Source organism: Periplaneta americana, chromosome 5, assembly GCF_040183065.1.
Source record: "Periplaneta americana isolate PAMFEO1 chromosome 5, P.americana_PAMFEO1_priV1, whole genome shotgun sequence".
Classification (NCBI taxonomy): Eukaryota; Metazoa; Arthropoda; class Insecta; order Blattodea; family Blattidae; genus Periplaneta; species Periplaneta americana.
In genome coordinates this window covers 114,663,862-114,679,837 of record NC_091121.1, presented here as the reverse complement: position 1 = coordinate 114,679,837, position 15,976 = coordinate 114,663,862, and the positions used below count along the sequence as shown (strand labels likewise).

The 15,976-nt window shown below is 34.5% G+C and overlaps 1 protein-coding gene across 7 annotated transcripts in view; it reads left to right on the top strand.

The window, feature by feature from the left end:
• Zn72D (Zinc-finger protein 72D) overlaps window positions 1-15,976 on the top strand; it is a 140,225-nt gene that overhangs the window by 34,894 nt on the left and 89,355 nt on the right. The gene's annotated exons all lie outside the window — the stretch shown is intronic.

Genomic DNA, 15,976 nt, shown 5'->3' with positions numbered 1-15,976 from the left:
GCTTAGAATTCTTCGGTCAGATTTTTCGACGGAATTTGGTCATGCGGGCAGAGATGAGACCATGTGGGCGGGATCCATTTGAAATAATGCAAGGAATAAAAATCTGAATGCACCGAATGAATCCATTCCGGTGAGTGAGTGCCTATCTTTTAGTTTGTTCCATACTGACACTAATTAATCTTCCTCCATAATTTTCCAGTTTACTGTAATTGATCATATATACAGGGCTATTCAAAAAGAAAGAGCAGATTTCAAACATTTATTTCTTCCAAACTACAAACTACACAATTCCAACGTTCCTGGACAGAGAAAGATTCAATGTTGTATGCATTCAATATGAGCACTATGTATTACACGACAAATATCAAAACGGTGGCTCATTTCTTACCACACACGAATCAGCTGGTTTCTAGTTATCGAATTGACAGCTTCAACAATTTGATGTCGCAGACGTTAATCTTCGGTGAATCTCTTTCATGTTCAATAACTGACATAGGATTTTCACTTGCCCAAATTCTAATGTTTTGGTGATTAACTTTACCGGAAAGATGAAAAGTGGATTCATCGTTAAAGATTAATCGTTCAGAAAAATTGTCTTCTTCCATATCATCTAGCATGGTAATGCAAAATTCGTACCTTTTGTTATGGTCGTCAGGATGCAATGCTTGCAATAACTGCGGTTTGTATGGCTTAATGTGCGGCCGTGCATGACAAGCAACAGTGCCAATGCGGCCATGATTGGAACTTCTACCCAGACTGTTCAAAATTTAAACTTTCGTTGGAATTGTGTTTTTATCTTTTGTTGTTTGGAAGAAATAAATATTTGAAATCTGCTCCTTTTTGAATAGCCCTATATAACAGATTGCCCATGCTGATTATAAAATCGATAGTGCCTTGAAGAGAACAATCTCCACGATCGCCACCCGTCTGCCATAAACGAACACAAGATGGCAGTACAGTTGCTAATGCAATTCAAATGGGAGTTATGATATGACTCCTTATGTAACAACTAGAGGGCAGCATAGTAAACATGACAAAAGTTTTATCATTAAAGTCTATAAAGCCGAGCAATCTGGGTATATGATCTAGGCTGTAATGCAGGGAGCGTCAAGTGACTACACTCTCGGGTGTACGTACAAACCCTCAAGCTCTGACGTACGGCTGCGGGCAAGGGTAGCTGCTTCCACAGTGGCGGAGCTAAGAACTTGTACTGTATGTGAAGCAAATTTGTGATAAGAATATAAATTAATTTCAGCTTTAATTGAAGTACACTTTCACTGTTAATTGCACTGTACTCAAAACACTGCTCTACATAATTTGGTACAGTTAACTATATACGAAATAAATTTTTGCATGTTTGCACAATAATGAAACAAAACAAAATATACACTTTTATACAGATTAACATACTATGAAATAAAACTGTTCACTGTTTGTCTTCTTCTCATTGCTATACGTTCAATTAACAAAATAAAACAATACAAATGTTATTATTCAAATACAATTCTCTAATAATAGTACTTTTATATATATATATATATATATATATATATATATATATATATCTATCTCAGAGATCCGTGGCGATTTTTGCAGTTTTTTGTTAGTAAGCAGCTTTTCAATTCGCGAAGCTTTTGTTTTAGTACCAGCCATTCGCAAACATGCTTTCAGTGTTCATCACTTAGTTGGCTTCTGTGACGTGACTTTGTAAACTTCATTCACATACGTAGGTTGTCCCGAACATGCACAACGTTCTTGCAGCAAGATTTTGCAGTTTAGGAAACCTTTCTCGTGGAAAACAAGTGGTTAATACTTTTTCTGTTTTGATACTTATCCTTTAGCTCAATATCGCTTTGTAAAACAAGTATTTCTAATTGTGGTTCAGCAGGAATATACAGGACATTCACTGAAAAAGGCGTAGTAAATATCTGAAATTGTTGTTCAAGTTCTCTCATATCCTGAAATCTACGTTCGAAGTCTTCGCACAATTGTTGCATTATTCTTATATATTCTTTCAAGACTTCTAACAAGTTTCCCATGTACATCCATAAATAACGCAATTTCATTTCTAATTGGGAGAAAACGTTCCAGAACTTTTCCTCGACTTAACCACCTTACCTCGGTGTGGTAGAGTAAATCCCCAAACTCACTGTTAAAACCATCAAGCAGTGCCCTGAACTCCATGTGATTAAGTCCTTTAGACCTTATGAAATGAATTGTTCGCACAACAACATCCACTACATTGCTAAGGTTCATGTTTTTAGCACATAAATATTCCTGGTGCAAAATGCAGTACACCGGTGCCCCCAAGCGACCTCGATAGGTTCCACCACTGATAGACTGCAGTGTACAACTGTACTGCCCTCAGTGGAAGCCATAAGCAGGCATGTATGCCCTCTCGCGATCTTGACTCGACCTGGCGGAGCCTGCTGTAATATAACTCCAGTGTGCTTTGAAGATATATAATAGAGAGGATCATACAGAATTGATTCCTGACTGAAGTCAGCCTTGCCAAGTCTTGCATATCATCTGGGGTCTGTTTCACAATGTTTACAATAATTCTTTTAAATAGTTGAAGGAGCCATGATTGTTGCTTCAGTCTCATTGTTCAGTGGTGTTAGCAGTAAAACTGATTATTTATTCTATCAACAAAGTGTGGCCATCAGTTAGACAGGTTACAAGGAGATGAAAAATGTATTGGGAGATAAAGGAGTCTCAGTTGAAACATGACTTAACAAAGCCGTGTATTATGATCCATGCAATTAGATGAATTGACGCTAAAAAGTTCCTGTTCTTTTCGTATCTGTGCTTTCGTCTTTGAACCACCAGTGCATTTTTCCTCAAAGCTTCCCGTATACATGTGCAACTGCTACTTTCCATTTTATTTACCTAGAAGTCAACAAATAAACAGATTATAATGTATTCATTTGATTTGTGGTTATAGATTTAATTACAAGAAAAACTGATCATGTGTTGTAAAATATAGGTTTTTAGATTATATACTTATTAATTTTCACTTCATATATCAGGCCTGTTATCTCACAAATAAGTATCAAAGATTGAATAGAAATCCTGCCAACTACTTGAATGTCTTCAATTATGCCTTTAAAGAATAAGAAACAAATATGAAACTATGAAGTTAACAATAGACATTTTTTATTCTACTTAAACAAGCTAATCCAACCTGCCTATCATTTCCCCAAAACAATTATTTTTTTATTATATCCGTTCACAATAATTATTCCATAAAAGTTTCATGGCATTTGAAGATATGACAGTATGGGGGAAAAAAAAAAGATGAATTGTTGAGAATAAGGTTCTTAAGAAAATATTTGGAGCTAAGAGGGATGAAGTTACAGGAGAATTGAGAAAGTTACACAACGCAGAACTGCACGCATTGTATTCTTCACAAGACATAATTAGGAACATAAATCCAGATGCTTGAGATGGCAGGGCATGTAGCACGTATGGGCGAATCCAGAAATGCATGTAGTGTGTTAGTTGGGAGCCAGAAGGGAAAAAGACCTTTGGGGAGGCTGAGACGTAGATGGGAGGATGGATTTGAGGGAGGTGGGATATGATGATAGAGACTGGATTAATCTTGCACAGAATAGCGACGGATGGCGGGCTTATGTGAGGGTGGTAATAAACCTGTGGGTTCCTTAAAAGCCATTTGTAAGTATACAGAGCCTGACTGAATAAAGTATTAATTCAGGTTAGCATATCACATTTCTAAATCATCAGAAGAACATAATTTAAGAAGATGAAATGTTTATCTGGAAAACTGTTGACAATACAGCACATTTTGTGTTTTAACATGTAACAATCAGTCTTAATTTAGCTCTAGAGCTAATTATGTTTAGGTATAATTAAATTCCAGTTTAAGTTTTTAAATTTAAAATTATCTTAGAGGCACCAACATCATGATTACTAATTTCAATGTAGAGGGCAGATTCAGGTCGGGTTCGTTTATTTCTAAACTAGTGCTGATAATGTCATTGTTCACGGGTTCTTTGCTCAACTCCTGAGGCTTAAGTAGCTGGGCAAGATTAGGAAAATGTGTGGGACTGTCCCTGGCTTTAAACTCCACCTTATTGTCGGAATTTCGACTCTTTCCCCCTCCCCCCCCATAAATAACAAACGAGTCTGGGAATAGATATTACTTAGAAACTGAGGTATATGAACTATTTCAATACTAAAGGGAGAAGAAAATTATTTGAAAAGAGAGAAAGGAAAAAAAGATGTGCGTAAAATGACAAAATATTTATTTTTACCCAAAATTATACGAAGTATTTAATATACACTGAAACATGTAAACTTGAATACTGCTATGTCCATGCTTTAGATCATGGACATTTTCTGTTTGAGTGTGTACATGTAAAGAAACAGAATATGTAATTATTAGAGACTAGAATTTCATGCACTATAAAATCCCAAAATCTGCATGTATTCATGCACTATCAAACTATGAAACATATATGATCAAGCGAAAAATACTTTAAAATATGCACTTTCATTTTTGTTCCTAATTTCTTATTTCACTTCACTTTTTTTTTTTTTTTTTTTTTCTTCACAGTTAACGACTAACAATATCTTTACATTGGTTTCTGTGAGGTTCCTGTAATATCTTTGCATTGGTTTATGTGAGGTTCCTGTGTTTGTCAGTTAATATGTTACTGTAGGCAGAAAGTGACCTCTCTATACCACAAGATGTTATGGGTGCAAACTTCAATGGACATATTTGTGACAGTATTAGGTCAAATTCTTCATTTAAGTTTTTGCCACAAATCTTCTTTACTGAACAAAAGAATCGGTATTCTGGGTTCGTGTTTATGACCCTGTCCAATTTATTTTAAAGAAGTTTTGTAATGTTTTACAAAGAACTGTCATAGAAAATATTCGGAAACAGAATAGCAGTGCTTACCTCTACTGCAACAATTGCAGAATATGACATTGCCATATGATCTAATAAAATCCTTTCCATTAATCCACTGTGCAAAGCGTTTACTTTTGGAACCTTTAATTGGAGGCATATTAGAACCACATTAAACCACACGCAAACAGAATAAACACATTAACCACTTACGAGGTTCACACACTGCAAAACAGTTTAGCAAATGATTCCAATTTTAGAAGAATCTAAATTACTACTGATACTGGGAAAGGGAGAGAGTATTTACAGCGTCCCTGAAAGAGGGTGCTTTTGACCTAAATTGGTTGTTTGTAGTTTCCTTGAACCCTCATATTTCCTCTCTACTATTCTCAAAATATCCTACGTAATAAATCCATTTGATACACAGTCTGTAGAGATCGTCGGTAAAATGTTGTAAAAGTGCCCTTCTGTCTAGGGAAAGGTCCTCTACCATCGTATTGTGAAAATCTTAACATTTTATTTCATTTTTTGTTAGTTTTTTTTCTTTTTGTCAGTCCTGATTCCTGAAGCTAAAATAAGGGACATCAAAATCGAGAAACTGCGTCCACTCAAAACCATTAAAACATGCATTTAAACTGAATATAAATTATATTTTATGCATGATTAAGCTAAAAATTGCTTAAATATGCATTATGCTTGTTTTTATCCTCCAAAAGGCCAAAACATGCAAATATCCATGGAAAAAGTGCACATATTTGGAACTGGAAAGTAATGAAATGGATAAGTACTAAGTTTGAGCTATGTCCTATATATGCATTTGCATGAAATTCTCGTCTTTAGTAATTATGATACATAAAAATCCCGGCTCTAAAGATAAGATTTTAAAGGGCGATAACATCTTTAGCTTGGCCTTTTCTGGGATGGAATGAGTCACATTCTATAGAATTATTGCACAATTTCAAGTTAAAACATCCTTAAATAATATAGTACTCTTTTAGGTCGATAATTGAAGCTTCACTATGTATGCAGTTCAAAAGGTATGATACAGCTCAAATATTTTTCTTCTGTTTTGGTATACAAATTTTTTCTGTTATCACTTCTTTGAAAGACAGTGTCATAATGGAGGCAGAATATCAAAATTACGTGAATGTTGGGAAAACCTAGAGGTGAAATTTGTCAGCAGAGGAGGATTACTGTAGAAGTGTAAAGAAAAGCAAAACCAAAGGTTTTATTAATGACCTACGTATTATTTACAACCATGTACTCAGTAAATATCATGGATCATCTCTTGTTGACCCCTATTAGTAATGCTAGCCTGCTACCAGCTGTCTAAAAATTGTTACCTACCTCATAGCGGAAGCTGTTGAGCAAGTCCCAATGTCAGCGTCGCATTCAGATGTGGTGTCACTGTTCTCACTACCTCTACTGCCATCACCGTCATCAGTATTACTAATGTTATCACTATCACTACCACTGTCATAAGCCCACTTAAATTTATAATGTTGGGGACCGATAGGATGCATTATGATGGTTTCAAGTTGGCTATCCGTTCACCAGTCAGTACTCTAGCATGTATAAACAGTGTACCTGCTGAATAATAATGCCCAAGGTTGAAGGTTTTCAGGCGTCTATATTTGCGGGGGAATTTGGTGATTTTTTTAAGTGAATGGCAGGAATATATGTAAATTATGTAATAACAAGATTACAAGCGATATTATATGCAGAGATATTGTAGCACAAGAAAATCAAGGAGGAAACTCAAACCCACGAATAATTCTATAGTATGATAGTTCTTCTGCACATAACGAAAGATGCGTAAAAATATATCTTTGTAATGCTATGTAGCTTACATTTACTTTCAGAGCTCTTTGGATTTGTTTATATGCACGTTATTTGTGTAATTGATTGCAGAACCAAGTCAGTGTCCTCATACTAGCTCACATCCCTGGCCTATGTACCATGCTGCAGTCAACTTGTATAATCTGTCCCTAATATTACAAGCCTAATAATAATTTCATTAAACACATATGATGGTTCATCTTTTTCCCAGTATTGTTTTTCTATATTTTCAATATATCTATAGAATCCTTCTCAGTCTTCATTTGTCACAAGATAAAGTGCAGTTTTTGTCACTTGCATTAATTTCTGTAAATTTAAATCACCCATGACATTATTGTCCCTGACAATACGTTTCATTTTAGTTCAATCCAATTCAATTGGACTCAACTCCCACATGTAAGGTGGGAATCTAAAAACTTTGTGCTTATGTTGTTACAAAATGTTGTCAATTCTGTAATTTTTTTTGGTTTGGCTTCAGAGATAGAATAAGGTTATAGAGGTCGTTCTTTCTCATACTTTCTTCACAGTTTATTTCTTTCTTGCGAGCCAAGAGATCTTGTCTGTCTTTACTGCATATGCAGATGGCAGTTTGTCGATCTGGAGACAGTGATACAGAGCGTTGTTGAGAACAATGACTGATTGATGAGAAAGATTGGATATCAACTTTGTATTGCCCATCTGTCAAAATTTTCAGCGTTCATCTGACGTGGTAATCTCACGTTGCACTTCCGGCTTTATATATAAGTTCTGCTTTAGGAAGGAAGCCTTAATTCTTCCTACATGTATCACAATCTTGGTTCAGAGTTTACATTCGTGTGGACATTTACACTCTCATTTTGCTAACATTTTCGAAAAGTCATACTGCTATTCACCCAGGTCTCGTCTAAAAAAAAAACAATGTCTCTTGCTCCGGAATTCATTTATTTGCACCAGATATATCAATCTCCAGTCTACGATGGGTGATCTCCAGTCTACGATGGGTGAAATTTTCAGAACTTCTTGTAATATTGAACACTTGGAATGATGATACACAAGCTTCAGTACGTTACGTGTTTTTGATTCCCTGCTTAGGCCCACTTCCTCACACCGAAATTTCCAAGATTAGAGTCTCGCATAGTAGCAGGCTTTGTTCATCTTATAAAAGTTTTTTTTTTTTTTGTTAAGATAACTAATTGTTTTCCCTCTTAATGAAATGAAGTACACTACTATTGTGATTGGTACAAAGTAATTATGGACAATAAAATGGAGATAAATTCATAAAATTTCTGTTGGTTACTTAATTATGTAAAACGTGGTGACAATAAGTAATACACAGAAAGGAAAGTAGATATTGGATGCTTTGATCATTATGAAGCCAAGACTCAGTGCTGACCATCTTGTTGAAACCTATTAAAAGAATCTATTTCACTGTCAATGATATTTTATGTGAGAAAGGTTCTCTTGAAATAATATTGAATTAGTATAATATTAAAGTCCAACTTTCGGTACCTGTTAAATTCTATGAGATTGTTGTCTACTATGGCTATGATAAAACAGAACACTAGCCAAAAGAAATTCCGATTGGAAAAATAAATACATAAAAGAGAACTGAAGTTTGTTTTGTTTATGCAACATACACAAGGATAAGCAAGGGTGAGGATGATACAAAATTACAAATATCAATCAGGATTCAGTAGAAATTAATTTGGCATACCAGTAATACAAAGAAATACAAAAACGAAATAGTATTAGATACTGAATTAGAGTATACATCACAATATAAAAATACAGTAATAATAATAATAATAATAATAATAATAATAATAATGATACTAATTATAATTCACATATGTATGATATTAAAGGAAAACCATGTGTCTTATATTTTAAATTCCCATTCATTTATGAAATAAGTAGAAGTATGTAGACCCATTAGCTTATGCCAAACATTGCACACTTTACAGATGAGTCACTTCACTGCAATATGGAATGATTTCAGTAACATTTCATCTGCAATTAAGAGACACTATTTCTGTGTCTGATGTAAATTACTTTAAATTTTAGACTAGAAAATACGAGTTCACTTGGGTCAGAAGAGTACTGTCATTTGAATTATAAACAGCTTGTAGGCAATTGTATTGTCTACTCTGGTAAGTAGGGAACGGATTTTTTGGTATTAAAGAGAGATTTACAACTTTTTAAAATCCAGTGTAGGACACTAAGGAATTGTTTAAAATTAACAATAAATCATTTTAAATTCAGTTAAAAATTATACCGGTGACAGAACAACTAGAGGCTTCAGTGACGTCACTACAGAAGAACCCACACACAGCATAATTGTTCGTTGCACTACAAACTGAAAACGTTGACCATCTACTTTCACTGATCCAGCTGCGCTCTCACATTACAATAACGTCTGTTCAGAAAATGTTTTGCAGCTGAATGGTACCGTATACCTGCTAGTGCGGGAGGAGGGGGTGGTCGGACAGTAAAAGTAACCGTCTCCAAGCTTCTAGATGTTCTGTCCCCAGTATACATGTTAGGTCATTTTTTTCAGTAATCTTCTCCAACACTATATTTGACTGAAAAAATACAATTTGTAGAATACAAAATCATACTATTGTTTGTAGCAGTACACATCCATATCAATGGCTAGATATAATACCATGTATGTGATTTTTCCAAAATTTTCAGGAGAGACATAAAACTGTTAATTATTTATGCATTATGTTTGAAAAACTGAAAAGCACAATAATCAGACCATTAGTAAATCACCGAAATGCACCATCACACAAACCTGTCACATACGTGGACAACATAAGAAACAACATAAAATTAGAAAAACAGACAACAATTAAAAACAACATAGATCTAGATAATACAATAAAAGACAAACATCCCACAAGTGCAACATTAGCATATTTTGACATAACTAACCTATACACAAACATACCAGTAAATTATGTACTAATGATACTAGAACAGATGCTCAACAATAACATACCACAAGAACACATCGAAGAAATCATTCACATTACAGACACCATCACAAAACAAAACTATTTCACATACAACAACAATTATTACACCCAAACCGAAGACTTGCCCATGGGATCACCCATTTCCAGCATATTGGCAGAAATATTCATACCCAATAGAGAACAAACAAAGACGACAAATACGCAGACATACATTGACACAGATATGTTGTTGTTTTCTAATGCCAGGCGTTTGACAATAGTCATTTGACCTCTTGCACTCCAATATTTTTCAAAGATATTATCATGACCAGCCAATGAAGCACAGATTTTGAGGTGTTCCGAATCCATTTCTTGGTTTGAGTTGCACAATGGGCAGTTAGGGGACTGATATATTCCAATTCTATACAGGAGTTTAGCCAAACAATCATGGCCTGTTGCCAATCTAAATGCAGCTACAGACGATTTTCGTGGTAAATCGGGAATTAACTGTGGATTTTGATGCAGAGAGTTCCATTTTTTCCCTTGGGATTGTGTTATCAAATTTTGTTTGTTGAAGTCTAAGTATGTAGATTTAATAAATCTCTTCACAGAGTAATATGTAGATTTAGTAACAGGTCTGTAAGTAGCAGTGCTGCCCTTCTTTGCTAAAGCATCCGCATTCTCGTTTCCCAGGATTCCACAATAGGATGGTATCCATTGGAATACAATTCTTTTATTGAGTGATATTAATTGAGAGAGCATTTTAGTTACTTCTGCTATTTGAGATGAAGGTGTATGTTTAGAGACGATTGATAGAATAGCTGCTTTGGAGTCTGACAATATAACTGCATTCCTAAATTTATTGATGTGGGATAGAAGATTCCTGAGACATTCACTTATTGCAATGATTTCACCATCAAAACCTGTTGTTCCATATCCAAGTGATGTATAAAGTGAGAAGAGACAGCACGTAACACCTGCACCAGCACCTTGTTCTCTGGAGATCAAGGATCCGTCGGTGTATAAATGAAGCCAGTTTTGTGGAGGGTATCTAATATTAATTGTCTCTAAAGACGATTGTTTTAGTATTTCAGTGTTTACTTAGGATTTCAGTATTTCTTCTGTTAAATTTAGATTATATTCTATATTTAATAGAGTTAAAGGGTTTGGTTTAATTTGTAAGTTTTCTTTTAAATTCGGGATATTGATTTTCTGTTTTAATTCTTGAACAATGGATATGAAACTTTTTTGAGTTTTCAATCTACAGAGAAGACTGTATGAATGCCAATTGTTTTCTGGTAATCTGATAAGTTTTTCATATTGAATCAGTGCTTTTTCTTCTATTGTCATTTTGATACTGTTAATATTACTCTTGGTTTCACAAGTAAAGAACCTTCGTTGCAGGGTTGGGTTCAGGAAGCCATAAATCTGACTGACACGCTCCCCCAATTAGTGAAACTGTGGACAAAGATACCGCCAGGAGACTGCCGAGAATGCTGTGTTGTGAATTTTCCATTTTTGAAAGAATCCAACTAGTTGCAAAAGAAAATACATTTAAAGAGTCCAGCCAAGAGCAAACGTGGCAACAGCTTCCCCTAACTGGCCTGTCAATCACTGTCATCTGTGCAGAAGTGGTTTGAGGCCAGGGTTCTTTACTTGTGGAGCCGAGAGTAGTGAGGAATCTCATAGAATCTATTGGAGTTGTTTTGATTCCACCAGTAATGAGTCTGAGAGCTTGGTTTTGAACATATTCTATGTCGTTTATGAAAGGTAAAGTAATTAAAATTTCTCCACAGTATGTCAGCACTGGCTGTATAAACATTTTGTATGTAGTGTTCAAAGTATTCCTAGAGCATCCCCATTTCTTTCCTGCTAGTCTTTTTAGAAGGGAGAATCTTTTATGAGCTTTTTCAGACATGTATTTCAAATGATTGCTCCATGTTAACTTACTATCGAAAATAACTCCAAGATATTTGGATTCATAAGTCTTAGGAAGGTGTTGGCCATTGTATTGGATATTGAATTCTTTCTTTTTTACCGAGTGAAAATATTTGGTAGTTACTTTTGCTTAAATTGAGTGTCATCAAATTTGATGTATTCCATTCTTTGAATTTTATCTCTATGTCTGTAAGATCCGGAAGTCCACAAAACTTTATCATCTGCAAATAGTGCTGTTTTCATGTTTGATTCCTCTAATAGGGAGGGTAAGTCATTTATATAAATATTGAATAAAGTTGTGCTGAGGACAGCGCCTTGAGGTAGACCTCGATATGTTTGTAACTAGAAAGTGAATTATTGAATTTAGTGGCAATGAATCTTTGACTAAGGAATTCTGATATCCATCTGAACATATTGCTGGAGATACCTAATTTCTGGAGTTTTAGTAATAATTTATTTCTCCAGTCATATGCTAACTGAAAGTCAATAAATATTGCCAAGGTATCTTCTTTCTTGTTAAAACTGTCTTTTATTTCTTGGCTGAAGTGTATGACTTGTTCATTGGTAGAGTGTAGTTGTCGAAAGCCGGCTTGTCTTGGTGATAAAAGATTTTGGGATTCTAAATACCAAGTTAATCTGTTGGAGATCATGGACTCCATGGTTTTTGCTAACATGCTTAATAGTGCTATTGGTCGATAACTATTAACATCATGAGCAGGTTTCCCTTTTTTGTGAATTGGTACAATGATTGCTTTTTTCCAAGCTGCAGGAATTGAGGTGTTCCATGATAAATTGAAAATGGATAAAAGTACAGACTTGGCTTTTCCCCCCAGATGTTTAAAAAATTCGGAATGAATGTTGTCAGGGCCAGGAGATTTCTAGGTTTTTAAATTTTGTATAGCTAGAGTTAATTCTTTGGAAGTAAAATTTTGATGAAATATTTCAGGTTTTGTACTAGTAATATTGTTTTTGTTATTTTTATGTAATTCTCTTTCGATAAATTTGTCAGTTTTTTTGATACTGGGATGTAATCTGTGAGAGTTTGAGTAGTGTTTATTAAATGCGTTTGCTATATCTCTACTATCCGTTAGTGTTTTGTTATTATGAATAATAGGTTGGCTAGTATTTTCCTGTGTATTGGAAATATTCTTCAGAAATTTATATGTTTTAGCGCTATCGGTTCTGTAATTAATATTTTCAATAAATTTATTGAAACTGTTGTTTTTTGCTGTTATAATTGCTTTTTTAAGAATGGCAGTCTTCTTCCTCCAATCTTAAGTGTCTTCTGGTGTTTTGCTATGTTCTGCTTTGGTTCTTGCTTTGTCTCTATCTTGTTTCAATAAATTCAGGTTTTCTGTCCAGAATGGGGTGTATTTTTTTTGGTTTGCCTCGTGGAATGTGCTTTTCTGCAATTTTAAGAGGAGATTCACAGAAATATTTGTTCAATCTATCTGAGTTTGTATGACACAAATATGTAGATGACATACTAACATATTAATATATGTAAAAAGCAATGAAATCCATGATTACAACACTAGAAATAATGAAAAATTGTACATACCTAAATGCAGACTTTCTAAAACAGCTAACACTATACAGAGGAAACAAAAGACAGATTCAAAACCTACACCAACTCATAAACAAAACACACCCAAAGCTACACTACACTTTAGAAATCGAAAACAACAAATCCATAAACTTTCTAGACATCACAATAACAAAAGTAGATAACAAACACACTTTCAAAATCTACAGAAAACCCACAACCACCACCACCACACACATACACAACATATTCAGTCATCCAACACAACATAAACATGCTTCATTTCGAGCCATGATAGACAGACTACGTAACATACCAATGAGCCAGCAAGACCACAAAGAAAAAATATATACCATCAAATACATAGGACAAGAAAATGGATAGAACCCCAACATAATGAAAAAGATAAAACATAATTACAAGAAACAAACAAAAACATAAACACTACATCACACTAACATACAAAAACAAAAACACACACAAGATAGCATCTTCATTCAGGAAATTAAACTAAACTATCGCATACAGAATACAAAACTCTACAAAAGCACCTCAACACACAAATATATTTTAATAGGTGTATACAAACTCAATGCAATAACTGCAACAGCTTCTACATTGGACAGACAGGCAGATCATTTCAAACACATCATAAATGCCAACCACACATACAGCAACATAGACACAGACATGGAAATTCTGCATATCCAACCGAAAACTCAGAAACTAAACACAATAGAACTATACGAAATATACAGACACACAAAAACACACCCACAAATCCTCAACACATAACTGAATTTCAGAACAGACTATTTGAATCCACACTTCATAACACAAACGCACCTCATAACAAAACAAATTAAACTGGAAGATGTAAGGATGTCATTAGTTCTGAAGATGGCTCCTAAGCTGTGGAACTAGTAAAGTAGGTATTTATGAACTTGGTTCAATATTAACACGTGAAAGTGATGACTATAAATTATATTCCTCAGTGATAGTGTTAAAAGTTATGTAATCAAGATGTATTACTTATTCTGTGGTGTGGTTTATTGAAAATCAATCAGACTTCATTGCATATTGTTCTAAAAGGAAAATGTACTCATATATATATATATATATATATATATATATATATATCATCATCATCATCCTTCACGAATTAGGCCTCTGTAGACCTGTTTCGGCCCCATCTAGCAGTCTTCTTAACGGTCTTCCTCGTCGACGATGTCCTCTAGGTTTATATTGCATCATAATTTTTGGGATTCTTGAATTTTCCATTCTTCTTACATGATCTAGATATATATATATATATATATATATATATATATATATATATATAATGGTGTAGTGGCAATCATGCTTGTCTTGGTTTCAAGATAATGTTGGTTCATGACTAAAGCTGGGACACTGTAGCATGGTTTCTTTCAGAAAAAAAAGTGACATTGGAAGGTCTCATGTTGAGGGTTTATGATGTTACATAAAACCACGTCATAACAAACAGGAATCCAGGAAAAATACTGTCTTTGCCTTATGGTCTTGCCTGTGTCTGAGTGATTGTCATCTGTGTCTTCAATGGCGACCCAGGTTCCATCCTCATCTGTATCATGAAGAAATTTCAGTGGATAATGTGGGCACTGAGGGGTCTTTCTGGGGGGTTTCCTGTTTCCCCTCACAATTATAATTCCACCAATACTTACAATCAATCTGGAGAACAGAACAGATAAGATGGCTGAAAGTTGTGCACGTGTTTAATTACGATGTTATTTTAATTCATATACTACATATATTTCTGCAAGCCTTCTAGGACAGCAGTACATGTTGAAGTTTGAATCCAGGAAGTAGGGAATTTGATTCGAGGAATTATAGTGAAGGCTTATAAGTTTCCTGCAAGATTGTTAAATCTTGGAAAGGAACAAAATGCAGTTAATATTAGTGGCTATATACAGACCCAGAAACAAAATTTGGGCACTGAGTATGCTCAGTATTTTATAACTGGAACTTGGAAAATTCAGATGGCCCAAATTTTGCTTCTGGGTTTGTACAGTGAACCTAATTCTGCTGAACTGCTCAAAGCTATAACCTAACTCATCTTTGGTTGTAATCAGATAGTCATTATATAAGTAGCCTACATATGAGGCGTTATGAATAGCAGTGACCTATGCACCAACTGTATGAATTTTTTTTTCTCGCAATATATTCCTTACACTATCCTCTGTCATCACAGGAAGAATGACTGGTTCATATGTCTTGTAAAAGGGTGAAAATGCTATTTAAATACATGGTATGTGGTTCTTACAGTATTCTTTGGAATGAGGTAGAATTATGGGAATAGCAATGGTGTATGCACCAGCATGTCACTTTAAATCTGTTGTTATAGGCTTGCTAACTTTCGCAAGTAAAAATTAGGGACATGAACGTTACTGACAATTTTATTGCACTAATTATTTCCACCTATCTACAAATCCAGCAGTAGTATTTTTATTATATTAACAGAACCACCTCGATTCATATGTAAAAAAAAAAAATTACAAAACTTACTAAAATCACCACAGAACAAGTTGAAAAACAGTATAAGTTCCTTATAAAATAAATGTAATAAATAAATGGAAACTAGGAATCCATCATATTGATGAAGTTACTAACTTAATATAAACTTAATGTAAACTGGACTAACACAAACTATCCTAACCTACCTACACAAAACATTTCAGCCACTTTTCTCAGAAAACAGACAAATTTACGTGATTTATCACCAGAGCTATCAGATCTACCACACTCGCGGGGCTACAGTACTTTACAAGCCTTTATTGTTGTCCTTGTTGATATCTATATCATAGA